The sequence below is a fragment of the Elephantulus edwardii genome, unplaced genomic scaffold, assembly GCF_000299155.1.
Source record: "Elephantulus edwardii isolate Elephantulus edwardi_28Jun2011 unplaced genomic scaffold, EleEdw1.0 scaffold00048, whole genome shotgun sequence".
Lineage (NCBI taxonomy): Eukaryota > Metazoa > Chordata > Mammalia > Macroscelidea > Macroscelididae > Elephantulus > Elephantulus edwardii.
In genome coordinates, this window is record NW_006399798.1 from 15,103,448 (window position 1) to 15,117,144 (window position 13,697).

The 13,697-nt window shown below is 38.5% G+C and overlaps 1 protein-coding gene across 1 annotated transcript in view; it reads right to left on the bottom strand.

Moving 5' to 3' along the window:
* CEP112 (centrosomal protein 112kDa) overlaps nt 1-13,697 on the bottom strand; it is a 489,757-nt gene that overhangs the window by 468,847 nt on the left and 7,213 nt on the right. The gene's annotated exons all lie outside the window — the stretch shown is intronic.

The following is a 13,697-nucleotide window of genomic DNA, read 5'->3' on the forward strand; positions in this document are numbered from 1 at the left end:
GCCCACAAAAACATCTGCAGGATCATTCTTTTCAACACCATTTTGCCTAAAACCTAAAAACTATAATTAGCTCATTAATTGTTGGGGAATTAATGTGGTTGTAGACTGTGTGAAATTATATTTTATTATCTTAAAAAAGCATTTCACACTTATTATAATACAATCTTCTAAATAAATTCATTTCAATAATCCCTTATCAAAATTTAAAAAGAGCAGCTTTCCCCCGTCATTTTCACAGCTGTGCTGTCTCCAGAGCTCATGGTTAAGCTTCTACCTGACTGCTCAGGCAGCATGTCAAAAATACTGACGGAATCACACCTACTACTTTTTGTTTGACCAAAACAAAATAATGAGCGCCTAACCGCTCTATCACTGAGACTCCAAAATGGTCGGAAACCATTAATGCTTCCTTTCTTGATGGGGAGAGCTCCACTGTTATTCCCCTGCAACAAGAGACGGATCAGAAACTTGATGGTGACCACTGGTGACCCTGATCAAAGAGAGAAGACACTGAGAGACTGCAAGTTGGCACAGGAGATGGGTCTCCCAGGCGGTAATCAGTCATCGACACAGCAGCACTCCACCTCGACTCCCATCTCCATCCCAGTTCCCCACTTACAGGGAGAATTAAGCAAGTGGCTCACAGCCCACTACGTTGTTTTACAAAGGTTCAAAACCAGGCCTGTGTATAGACCTGAACTAATGCAGCTGCCACTATATAAATATCTACTCTTTCTCACTGGCAGAGTCCACTCTGGCTCGCAGCTGACCCTCCAGCAGGGGAGGATGTAAATCTCAAGGGAAGAGGTTGCTCCCTTTCCTCCCCCAGAGCCAGGTGAGATCAAACTGCCATGCAGGCACTGCCTTTGGGTTAACAGCCCAACACTCAACAGACTGCAATACCCAAGCTTTTACTATAAACACCCACAGAGAGAAACAGTACAAGTTAGAATGGGGCTAGTGTGACTAAGTTTGTGACACTCTGTGACAGTCACACTAGCCACATTCAATTTCTTACCAATTATATGTGACTGTTGTTATTATTTGTCACCAAGTCAGAACAGACTCACTCAGAGCTGGCCCTCCAGGGAGCAGTAAATCACATGGGAGGAGACTGCCTAGCCTTCTTCCACAGTGCAGCTGGTGGATTTGAATGGCAAATCTCTGGGACTACAACACAGCTTCTTAACACTAAGCCACCAGAGATCGCTTACATGTGACTGCTGTGCTATTATGTGCCATTAAGTCGTGTGAAACTCACAGTGACCCAACGTGTAATAGCTCTGAACCCTGCTCTATCTTGAGTCAATCTCACTGTCTCTGTCACAGCGACCCCCATTACACCAGTCACTGTATCAATCCATCTAATCCAGGGTCTTCCTCTCCTGCACTATGCCTCCACCCTTCCAAGCATGATGTCCTTCTGCAAGGACTGGTTCTTCCCAACCACATACCCAAAGTATGTAAGACAGAGTTGCAAAATCCTTGCTTCCAAGGAGTACCATGGTTTCAACCTGTCTAGGACAAAGCTTTGTTCTCTTGGCGGCCCATGGTATATATTCAATGCTTTTCTCCATCACCACAACTCATAGACATCAATTCTGCTTCTATCATCCTTAGTCACTGGCCAGCTCTCTGACTAGTGGCTATCACACTGGCTACCGAAGACGCATATTCACCGCTGGCAAGAAAGTTCTACTGGCAAATGCTGTTCTAGAGTATGTCTTTGCCCAAACAATAGGGATGTCTTTAAATAATATGCTTTTATGTGAATAATATTTAAGGACATCTTACTGTAAGTGATACTTTTTTTTTTTATTTACTGCATTGCACCAATAGGCAAGGAGAGTTCCTAGGTAGGAAAGGTATTAATTGGCGTTCCTAAAACCTATCTACCAAAAAGAAAAAACAAGTCAGCTTTTCACAGTATCATTTTGATATCAAAAGAGTTTAAGAAAGGAAAAATATTTTATTGTTATGTTTTCTAATATTAAGTTTGGGGTTGGGGGTATTTAAAAAAAAAAACAAAACACAGACTAAAAAACACTGAAACAGTAGTTTAAACGTCAAAAATGTTCCTTCACATTGAACAAGCGCCTCTCAGTTACATTTTGATTATGCTTGATCACCACCTGCTGGCTATTTTCACAAACTGCACAAACAACTGAAACAAACTCGTTTGGGAGACATTTTTCAAGGACGTCGAGAGTTCCAGCTTTTTGCCACAATGCATTCCTGGAAAACCACATCATAAAGGAAGGATCACTGTAAAAACAAATCATATTTTCCATCAGGGCAGGATTATAATTAAGCTCTTCTTTCCCAACTAAAATCTGGCATCAAATAACCCATGGAAAAATCTCATTAAAGGAAAGATGCAAAAATTATAGTCCTCTCTAATAATTTAAAATAGTATAATTATTCTTGAAGTCTTTTCTTATAGGTTATGAATAGATTTATTATTAAAAAAAAAAAACGCAAAACCCCAAAACATAAGGTAGCTCTAACTTAAAGTTGGGCTAAATATGAAATGGTAAATTTAAAGCACAATTAATAATAATTCTACTTGCCAAATCTTGGAATTTTTAAACGAGCTGGATGATGGCTTTTTATAAAAGAGGAGCTCAGGAAATATTAATTAATGTCTTCATTTTCATCAGATACTAAAATAAGCAGAAGCAACGTGTTTCTTCTGATGTCAAATTAAATGTTTCAAGGTTAAGAGTTGCTGCAACTTTACCCTCTCCTAACTTAATTTTCAAAATATAAAATAAAAATAATAAATGCTGTTAGACCATTCTTTTTCATCTTTCCTTGACCTGGAACCTAACTGTCCAGACCACATCAGACTTCACTGAAAAGTCATAAAGATAATTACAAGACGTTCAACAGCAGCTTCAAAACATTTTTGACAGAATTGTAATAGAAGAATACCAACAATTACCTTTATGTTCTGGCTTTTGGATAAAGCATGAAAAGAATACATAGACAAGGCATGAACTAAAGTTTAAATACTACTTAGGCAGCTTCAAACATACGCTGTGGCAAATGTAAAGAAAAAAAAAAAAATGAGGCCAGTCACTCTGTGTTTCTTCTATTCTAGTAGAAAAAGGGACTTGCTCATATTATCTAGTTTCTCTCTCTTTTGAAATATTTCAACTCTTCATCTGTTCAGAATTCATAATTACCACTGAAATCTGTCAGCCTAGTCAAAATGTATTTTCTCAGTAACACAAAATGAGTTTTAGTCACTGAAAATAGTTAATGACCAATAGGTTTACGGATAATGGCCTTTGGGAGAATTAGATAATTAGAGAAGCAAGAGTGGCCCTGGATGAAATGCAACAAAAATCACCTTATCATGATTATGGTGGCAGCAGCTAACACTTAACAGAGCCTGGATCAGAGATTTTACATCTATTATTTCACTTCATCTTCACAACTCTGAGGTTAGTACAACTTCTATTTCCACTTTACAAATGATGAAACTGAGGTTTGGAAAAATGAAGTAACTTGCCTGAGGACACATGGTTGCCAAGTGTCAGAACAAAGGCAAAGTGCCTCATTTCAGCTCAACTTGGAAATAACCAAGAACAAAAGCGTATCTGCCCTGGACTGCTGAGGCAGCACAAGTGGGAGGGGGAGATAAAAATGACATTTCCATATTTGCTGCACAAAGTAGTCATGGTCTACATGATATACTAAAAAGAAAATGAGGTCTGCAATCATAAAGACCTGAATTCCAATACTAGATTACTGGAGAGAAGCTTAACCTTCTGAAGATGCCATTTCATCTATAGAAAGAGAATACTGCCCAGTGCATAGACTGTCAAGGATCAAGTGAGATAACCTCTAAAAGTTCCTAGAATAGTACCTACTTAGACACTTGATACTTAGGTGCTTCATAAATTGGCATAAATGACAATTTGCATTCATTTGGTTTGTATTTTTAACAAATGACAAAAAACCAAGTTGTTGTTGTTGTGTACGATCGAGTCAGAACCAACTCTCACAGAAAACTGCCCATCTCTCTCCCCTGCAGCAGCTGGTAGATTCAAACCACAGGCCTTTGGGTTGGCAGCGCCACTCTTTACCACTAAACCACCCGAGTTCCTACAAATACAAGTGGAATCCACAAATATTTAAAATGTTTACTGGGAAAATAGCATTCATATGCTAAAAACTATACATAGTTGTCACATAATTTCATTTATTCACTTGCATTGCCTATGTTGACAAGCTGTAGGAATAGAGTTTAACAGGATGATGTGTTGAGGGCAATGGGATAATAGCTATTAAAATATACATACATGATTTTTAAAAGTAGCACATACTACTGGGAGCTCTAGAGGCCTAGTGGCAAGACATTACACTGCAGTCCTAAAGGCACGTAGTTCAAATCCACCAGCAGCTCCATGGGAGAAGGATGGACAATGTCCTCCCATGCAATTAATTGCCTCTGAAAACCCGCCAGAGGGTCAGCTATGGGTCAGTTTCGACTCAATGGAACACCACCACCACCACAACGGTACATACTTTACCAACAAAAAAAAACGGGGGGGGGAAGATACTTTTTTTTCCATTTTCTCTTCCAAACTAACCCCATTCCCCAAAGGAAACCACTTTTAACAGATTCTTATAAATCACTCAGAAATATTTCATATATACTTAAGTATTCATATGTCCTCTTTATGACATACATATACACACAATAGAAACTTACTATACTATGCTGGAACATTTATTAACTGCACATATATTACAAACCTTTCCAAATTAATCCATAAAGTGCCTTTTCAGTATTGCACAAAGTGCTGGACCAACTAATAATTCCACCAACAGTTCATTTCTTAAAATGTTCATGTACCTAGCTTTTGAAAAAAGTAGGAATCAAGAAATCAACAATAGCCCAAAATACATTTAGTTGCATAAAGATAAACATACCTGGAGGTTAACTACTTTTAGTAACAATAAAGATTCCAAAACAACAGAGATAAGGTTAATTATAGTATAGCCACACTATGGAATATATATATCAACTATCTCTTGATAAATGAAGACATAAAATCAGAGTTGTCAAGTATTTCATTCTACTTGGATCACCAATCAGTGTTCACTGAAGCAGCATCCAAGCAGCCAAACACCACACAACCTAACACTGAACAACACTGACAATCTCCTACAATAAATGTCTTTAAAGTTTTCAAAAGCAAAGATAACACTTTGATGACGAACCTGCACCTGGACAATAAAAACTGAAGATAAAAGAGCTGCTGTATTCAAAATGTGATGCTGGCAAAGAATACAGAGTGTGTACCATGGACTGCTGGGCGAACGAACAAGTCTTCAAAGAAATAGAAGCAGGATGTTCTTTAAAACTGAAGCTGGTGAAACTCTGGCTCACTTACTTGAACACATGACCCGGAAAGACCAATCATTAGAAAAGAACTTTTCCACCCGCTCTTTGCACAGATGTGATCAATTTAACTTCTCTTCTGCATATTCCACCAGAGGAGGTCCACGTGTAGTCACCATTTATGTATTTTTAAAAGTATTTGAAATAAATAAATCCTTGCATAAAAACTTTTGCATTGTAATCAGCAATTATTATTAGTGCACCTGGATGGCACGTTCAGTCCATTTCAGACTCAAAAGTTGGTCAAAATCCTCAAGTCTTTTATCTTAGCTTTAGTAGCTGAATAAATATATATATATATATGTTTGTACATATGTATTTGAATAACATGTATATTAATAGGTCTTCCTTGTATGTCTAAGGATAGTATCTTATCACTAACAACAGCATTACTACTAACAGTAGATCATATGTCCACTTAGTTCACTAATGCCTAGGATACGGATTTTTAAGTATTCCATTTCATTTCAACGAGTTGTAATTTCTCTAAAGTCACACTTCATACATTCCTTATACTAGCTGTTAATGGATCTTCCCAGCTATTTCTCCTTTTTGAGTACTTCCCCATCAGAAAATGAAGGTCCTTACTTGAGTGACAGCTTCACTCCATCCACCTAGTTAAGGTTCACTCCACTTCCCCCATCAAAGTCTGAATGCCCTCCAACCTGAGGAGCTACTCTTCTTGTACACTAATGGGAAAAGTTCTGATGCTATTCATAAGGTTTTTGAGGGCTTGGGATTTCAGAAGGGGAGGGTCAATTCTGCTCCTCAGTCTATCTCAGTTTGGAATCTTGATTGAAAGGTGTCCACCATGGGTGACCATGCTAGTAGCTGAAATATTGGTGGCATTGCTTCCAACCCCGTAACAACACGTAAGCCACCACAGTGCAGCAAACTAGCAGATGAGAGATAAATGATTTCAAAGGGCAGCTTGAGAAGACAAATCAAAGTATTATAAGAAAATGTATAAAGACCCAGAGTTAGAAAACCAAAAGAGAAGAACATGCGCAGCATTTCTCAAGCTGAAAAAACAGAACAAATCAAGCTTTGAGTTGCAATATTAAAGGATTCTAAAGACAAAATACTGAACTATGTATGAAGCATCAAAAGAAGATGGAATGAATAGATAGTCATTCTACCAAAAAGAACTGGTTACCTGTCAAGAAACAATGGTACTAAATGAAGTACAAGCTGCACTAAAGAATGGGTAAAAAAAAAAATAAATAAGGTCCCAAGAAGTGCTAGGATACCAAGTTAGGTATTTCAGGAAACACTACTGGCTAGACACACTTCTCTATGCCAAGAAATGTGGAAGACTGCTACCTGAGCAAGTGACTGAAAGAGAAACTGTGTTCATTTAAAAAAAAAAAAAGGTGATGGAACAGAATGTAGAAATTATCAAACAGTATCATTCATATCACAAACAAGTAAACTCTTTCTGAAAATTAGTGAAAAATGGCTAGAATAGTATATTGGTAAGGAACAGTCAGAAATTCACACTGGGTTCAGAAGCAGCTAGGGAACAAGGGATTACGTATTGAGGTCAGATGGATCTTGGCTGAAGGGAAAGCATACCAGGAAGATTTTTTTGTGTGTTTTACTGACTATACAAAGACATTTGACCCTGTGGACCATAATAAAGTATGGATAAAACTGAGAAGTATGAGAATTCTAGAACACTTAATTATGCTTATATGGAACCCACATATAGACCCAGAAGCAATTGATCAAACAGAACAAAGAATCACTACATAGTTTAAACTCAGGAAAGCTGTATGTCAGGCTGTATCTTTTATGACTATTTAATCTGTATGCTGGGAAAATTATTTGGCATCAGGATTAGAGTAAGACTCATTAACAAGTTATATTATGCAGATGACAACCCTACTTGTATAAAGTGAAGAAGCCTGAAGCACGTACTGAAGAAAATCTAAGACTACTACTGCCTTCAGTATGGATTACCCCTCAACATCAAGAAAACAAAAATTCTCACAACATCATGATGCGGTTGTTGAATGCTGTCGAGTTGAGCATGACTCATAGTGACTCTATGAATAAAAGGCCTGAAACCTTTCTATAACTATTGAAATTTATCAAAGCTCATAGAGTTTCCAAGTTGTCAAGGTTTTCATTTCACTTGGATCCATAATCAACGCAGTAGTCAGGATATCAGGACATGTTGCATTGAGCAAATATGCTGTCAAAGTGCTAAAGAGCAAGGTACCAATTTAAAGACTAAGCTAAGTCTGATGCAAGCCACAGTATTTTCACTAGTTTCATCAGCATGTGGCGGATCGACAAACAATAAGAAAGACTAAGAAGAAGTGCTGCCTTTGAACTGTGATGCTGGTGAAGAGTAGTGAACAGCTCATATACTTCCAGAAGCAAACAAATCTTGGAGAAGAACAACGAGGGTGCTCCTCAGAGGCAAGGTTGGTGAAACTTCATCTCACATACTTCAGGCATGCTGCTAAGAAAGGCCAGTCCTTGGAAAAAGACAGCATGCTTGAAAAAGCAGAGTGTTAGTGAAAGAGAGGAAGACACTCAACGAGATGGACTGACACAGTAACTGAAGCAACGGGCTGAAGTTTGGTGGAGATTGTGGAGATGGTGCAGGACAGCACCAAGCTGCAATCTCTCGTTCAGAGGGCCATTGAGTCATAGTCGACTCAGAGGCACCTAACAACAACAGAAACAAACAACACGAATATCTTATTCCATCGTCTCTGGTGAGTCATAAGGCTGGGCACAGCTGAAGTGAGTTGTCTGCACAGGGTCTCAAACAATGACAGAATAAGCAGTGATTAGCTCTTACCTGGAAGTTCAGCAAGAGAAAAACCTTTTCATTGGCCTGGCCGTCAGTAGTTTCTAACAGTTATAGGATTCATGGCAACTTACTTTTTCAAAGCCAGTGAGGGAAAGAGCTCAAGATTCTAGACCGATTCTGCTAGAAAGGAGGAGCTTACAGAATGTAACGTAATCACAGGAGTGACATCCCATCACTACCGTCATATTCTGCTGGTTAGAAACAAGTCACAGGTCCTGCCTACACTCAGCAGGTAGAGACGTGTGTGTTACAGAACACTGAGGAGGGAACGTGGAGCCACCGTAAAGGTTGTCCACCACAAAGATGATAAGGTCTAGGGTAAGCGTCTGCAGGATGACCAGAAAGATAATGTGTATGAAATCTGGATCAGGATCAAGTTAAACAGAGGTGAGATAGAAGCCCATGGTCTCCTTAGTAACAAAACCATGCTAAACTATAACATTTCAGTATCATGAAAAATACATACTTGACGTAGAAAGATATTAGAACATATCTCTAATGAAATGGCATTGCAATTTGCAATCATGATTTTACTAAATGAAAACCAGGCTAATAATATGACCCTACACCAAGAAATATTAAAAATGAAAGCAACAAATAGAACCAGGATGGAACTCTCTCCATGGAGAAGTTGTTTGACATGAAAGGCTAAGTTTATCAGTGTGCAGTGTAGACGTGGTAGGGAAAAGAAAACAAAATACGGCGGCTAGAATCCAGCTTGCTAGGATTTCTAACGTGCTGGGACGTGGCTCTACAGCATATCCTACCCGAAGAAGAAAGGAGAGGCGAGGTGCCGTCTCTACTGAATAGGGAGTCCTAACAAAAAGGCTTCAAAAAGACTGTGCATCTTTAATAATATAAAAAGGCTAGGACACAAACAGCATAATCTAAAATGCCATTAGAAATACTTCACATACAAAAAGGTCTAAGTAAAGCAGGATTTTATAAAGTGATCAAAAAAGAAGCACTAAGGGGGAAAAATCTTTTAAGATTAAAGAGGTTTTTCAAAGGACAAGTTGAAGTGGTTGTAAAATTTATGAGGCAGCATTAAACTTCAGTTCTGAGTAACAATAAATTATTCACTATAAAAACATACACGTGTCAAATATTATAAGCCTCTTAAACTTTTTAAAACAATTTCTTTCTGAATTGATTGGATGTATTAGGTCCGCATTAGCAGGTACTTTTTCATTAGCGTTAGTATGACCACTCACAGGCAAAGAGCAGCTTCAGAGAAGAAAGAAGAAGGCTGACCACTGACAGACCAGTCATTCCCACCTCCTTTCCGACATCACACACTATGGATTTGGCCTCACAATCAACTGTGCTGCCTTTAACTAAAGCAAATGTTAGTTTTATGTTTTTATAACTCCTCAAGTATGTAAAATTACAAATATTTCTTAACTCAAATGTATGCAGATTAACATTAAATCAAGTTAATTTTTCAAATAAGTCCAATAAGATATTAAATAAAAAATAAATATGTTAGAAAAGATACCATGAGAAGCTGTATTTTGCAGTCCTAGTGGATATTCAGGGAAGCCTACTGGCTTAGTGGTAAGAATCCAAAGGCAAGCAGTTCAAATCCACTAGCTGCTCCATGGGAGAAGGATGGGCAATCTTTTCCCAAGCAATTGACTCTGGAACCCCACTGGAGGGCCAGCTACGGCCTGGTTCCAACGCGACCGTTCATAACAACAATGGATGCTGAGCCCTTTCCACTTCTGACACACTGAATCCGAAAGACCTGATTTCCATTTTCTTCACTGCTTTTAGATTCCTCTTCTCCCAGTCTGTAAAGGGCAGCGCTCAAGCCTCCATCCACACTTCTCTCAGCTTTTTCTAAAATTTATTCTATCTTCAACTTCTTCCAAACCTCAAACAAGCCCTGCTGACCACTCCCTCTGCCACAATATCCAAGCTTATTTTGTAGGGATCAGTGTTGAACATGTTCTGCCCACTCAGCACGCACATGTTCACCAAACAGACGTTCCCACCAGCTTCCAGGTTTGATGCTAAATGCGTGATGAGTGCACCACAGAAAAGCAAACGAGTACAGACATCAAGGAGGCTGCTCTGAAGATGTGCATTTCAGCTGACGTCTGAAGGCTGACTAGGACAAAGTTAGGCCACTTATCATATAATTGATAACTAATGCCTCATACTCAATAAATATTTTCATATTAAAAATGACACTGAGGCGTAAGTGGCTATTAAAGAAATGCTGTTTACTAAAATTGTAGGGATTTTACTATTCCTGAAAAGTCGATGAGTAACAATGTTTGAAAAATAGTCTCTCCTCCCATGTGATGAATAGCCGCTGAAAACCCACAGAGGGTCTGCTACGGCTTGATCCCGAATACTACACACAACAACAACAAAATGTTTTTTCCTAACTTTATTCTAGATTCTAAGGAAGGAATAAATTCCTTAGCTGGCCTCTCTGAAGATCCCGAGTCTATTTCCTAACCTGAGCCTTACTCCCTTAAACATTCCATCGCAGCAAAGACCTCCACAAACAGATACCCAATGTATTACAATTCCCCATGCACTTACTGCTTCCATTTATCTAGAACAACGGTTGTAAACTCAAATGTCCGCTGGGTTTAAACAGGTAACAAATAGTAATTCTACAAAGACACTGTTTCTCCTTTAATACATACATACACACATACATACATTACACAAAATACATACACACATAGAATACATACATACATTACATAAAATACATACATACACACATTCCTCCTTCATACAATTTTCTTATCTACTTTAGAGGTAGGAACCTAGAGAGAATAATGGGGGAGATAAACTTCACTTCCTTCTTAACTCTACTTTAAAATAGAAATTCAAGCTCAATAATAAATGCAATTGGCATCAGCAGTGTCAGGACGTGACAAGAAGTGAAGGTATTAACTAACCTAGCCCCTGTAGCTAAACACTGGGTTTTCACTGGTAATTCATAGAATTTATTTCAAATTCTGTGAGGGCATTGCATAAGTCAAAATAGACTGACCCGCAAGATTTGCTCAGGCTTGTTCACTGATGTGCAAGCACCAAGATACATAGAGGACTCTGGTTTGGTTCTTGGAGGAAGAGCAGTAAAAATGGTCTTTTAATGTTGTCGTTGTTGTTATGTGCCATCGAGTCACTTGTGACTGATAGTGACACTACATACAACCGCCCTGAACTCTGCTCTGTCCTGTGCCAGTCACACTGTCTCTGACACACCCATTCCGATTACCCCAGTCACCGAATCAATCTACCTCATAGAGGGTCTTCCCCTCCTGTGCTGTCCCTCCACCCTACCAAGCATGATGTCCCTCTCCAAGAACCAGTCCCTCCTTACAACATGCCCAAAGTATATCTGACAAAGCTTCAGAATCCTTGCCTCCAAGGAGCAGCCTGATTTAACCCTCTCCAGGATGAATCTGTTTGTTTTCTTAGCAGTCCACGGAACACTCAATACTCTACTCCAGAACCACAGCTCAAAAGCAGCGTCCAGCTCTCTGATGCTTAACAAGTGATAGCAAAGACCATGGCCTGTATCAGATGCACCTTAGTCACCAGAGAGACACCATTGCTCTTCAGTACCTTGGAGAGGTCCCTAACAGCAGACTTTCCCATCGCAATATGTCTTTTAATTTCCTGGCTGCTCGTGCCAAATGAATGTTGACTGTGCAGCCAAGCAAACTAACGCTGTGAACAATCTCAGTATCTTCACCATCCATCCTGATGCTGCCAATTGGTCCAGTGGTGAGAATCTTTGTCCTCTTAATATTAAGCCTCAATCCATATTGAAAGCTGCAGTCCTTGACACTCTGCAGCAAGTGCTTCAGATCCTCCTCAATTTCAGCAAACAGGGTTGTGTCATCTGCATATCGCGGATTGTTGATACATCTTCCACCAATCCTGACACCACATTTCTCCTCCTAGAGCCCAGCCTCCTGGATAATCTGTTCTGCATACAGGTTGAAAAGGTTTGGAGACAGGACACATTCCTGGCATACGCCCTTCCCGATTTTGAACCATGCAGTGTTTCCTTGATCTGTTCTGCCGACTGCCTCTTGGTCCAAGTAGAGGTTTCACATTAGCACGATCAAGTGTTCTGGGATTCCCATTCTTCTCAGAGTCAGCCACAGTTTGTTGTGATCCACACAGTCAAACACCTTTGCATAATCAATGAAACACAGATAGACATTCCTCTGGTATTCCCTGCTTTCAGCTAAGATCCATCTAACATTAGCTACAATATCACTAGTATCACAAAACCTTCTAAACCCAGCCTCAACTCCTGGCAGTTTTCTGCTGATGTGCTGCTCCAGTGGTTTTTGGATAATATTCAGAAGAATCTTGCTTGCATGTGAAATCAATGATATTGTTCTATAGTTTCCACACTCTGCTGGATCACCCTTCTTTGGAATGGGAACAAATATAGATCTCTTCCAGTCAGTTGGCCAAGTGGTTGTTCTCCAGATTTCTTGGCACAACTTGGTGAGCACGTCCAGGGCAGCATCTGTTAGCTGAAATATGTCAACTGGTATACCATCTATTCCTGGGGCCTTATTTTTTGCCATTTCCTTCAAAGCAGCCTGAACTTCTTCCTTAATCACCACAGGCTCTTGCTCATATGTTGTTTAATTAAATTCTTCTGTGTCTTCCAATTCCTTTTGATACAGTGACTCAGTATATTCTTTCCATCTTCTTTTAATACTTCCTGGATCATTTAATATTCTGTCCTAACGCATCCTTGATTATAGCAATGTATTTTTTAAAATAAAAACTTAGTTCTAAATGTCTACTTTTTACTTGCACTAAAAATCCTATTTAAAATGAGTGTTCTGGTAAGAACAACAGGATGATGAGGTTGAAATTTCCATTCAGCATTTTATTAACTGAAAGTAAATACTGTTCACTAAGAGGAAAGTATCAGCTCCAAGATGGAGAGGCTGGATATTCTATTTAGTCAAATCACTGTTCACCTTAATTCATGCTGGTCAAAGAAGATGCAGAAATGCATTCAAGATACTCAAGCATCACTTTCCAGCCAATCAAAAGTAAATAAATATAAACACACACGTGCGCACGCACACCCATTATATGTTCCATTATATATATCCCATTTTATATATTTTTATATATATATATTTCATTTTACATATATTCTATTATATATATTCCATTATATATGTATATCCCATTATATATTCCTTTATATATGTATATTCTATTATATATATTCCTGTATATAAATTATGTTTTTTATATATTATATATTCCTTCATATACATTCCATTTCATATATACATATTCCATTTCATATATATATATATCCCATTATATATATATCTTGTTGATATCCCATTATATATATATATCTTGTTGATATCCCATTATATATATATATATCTTGTTGACAGGAATGGAAGTGTAAAATAATCTTGAATAAAG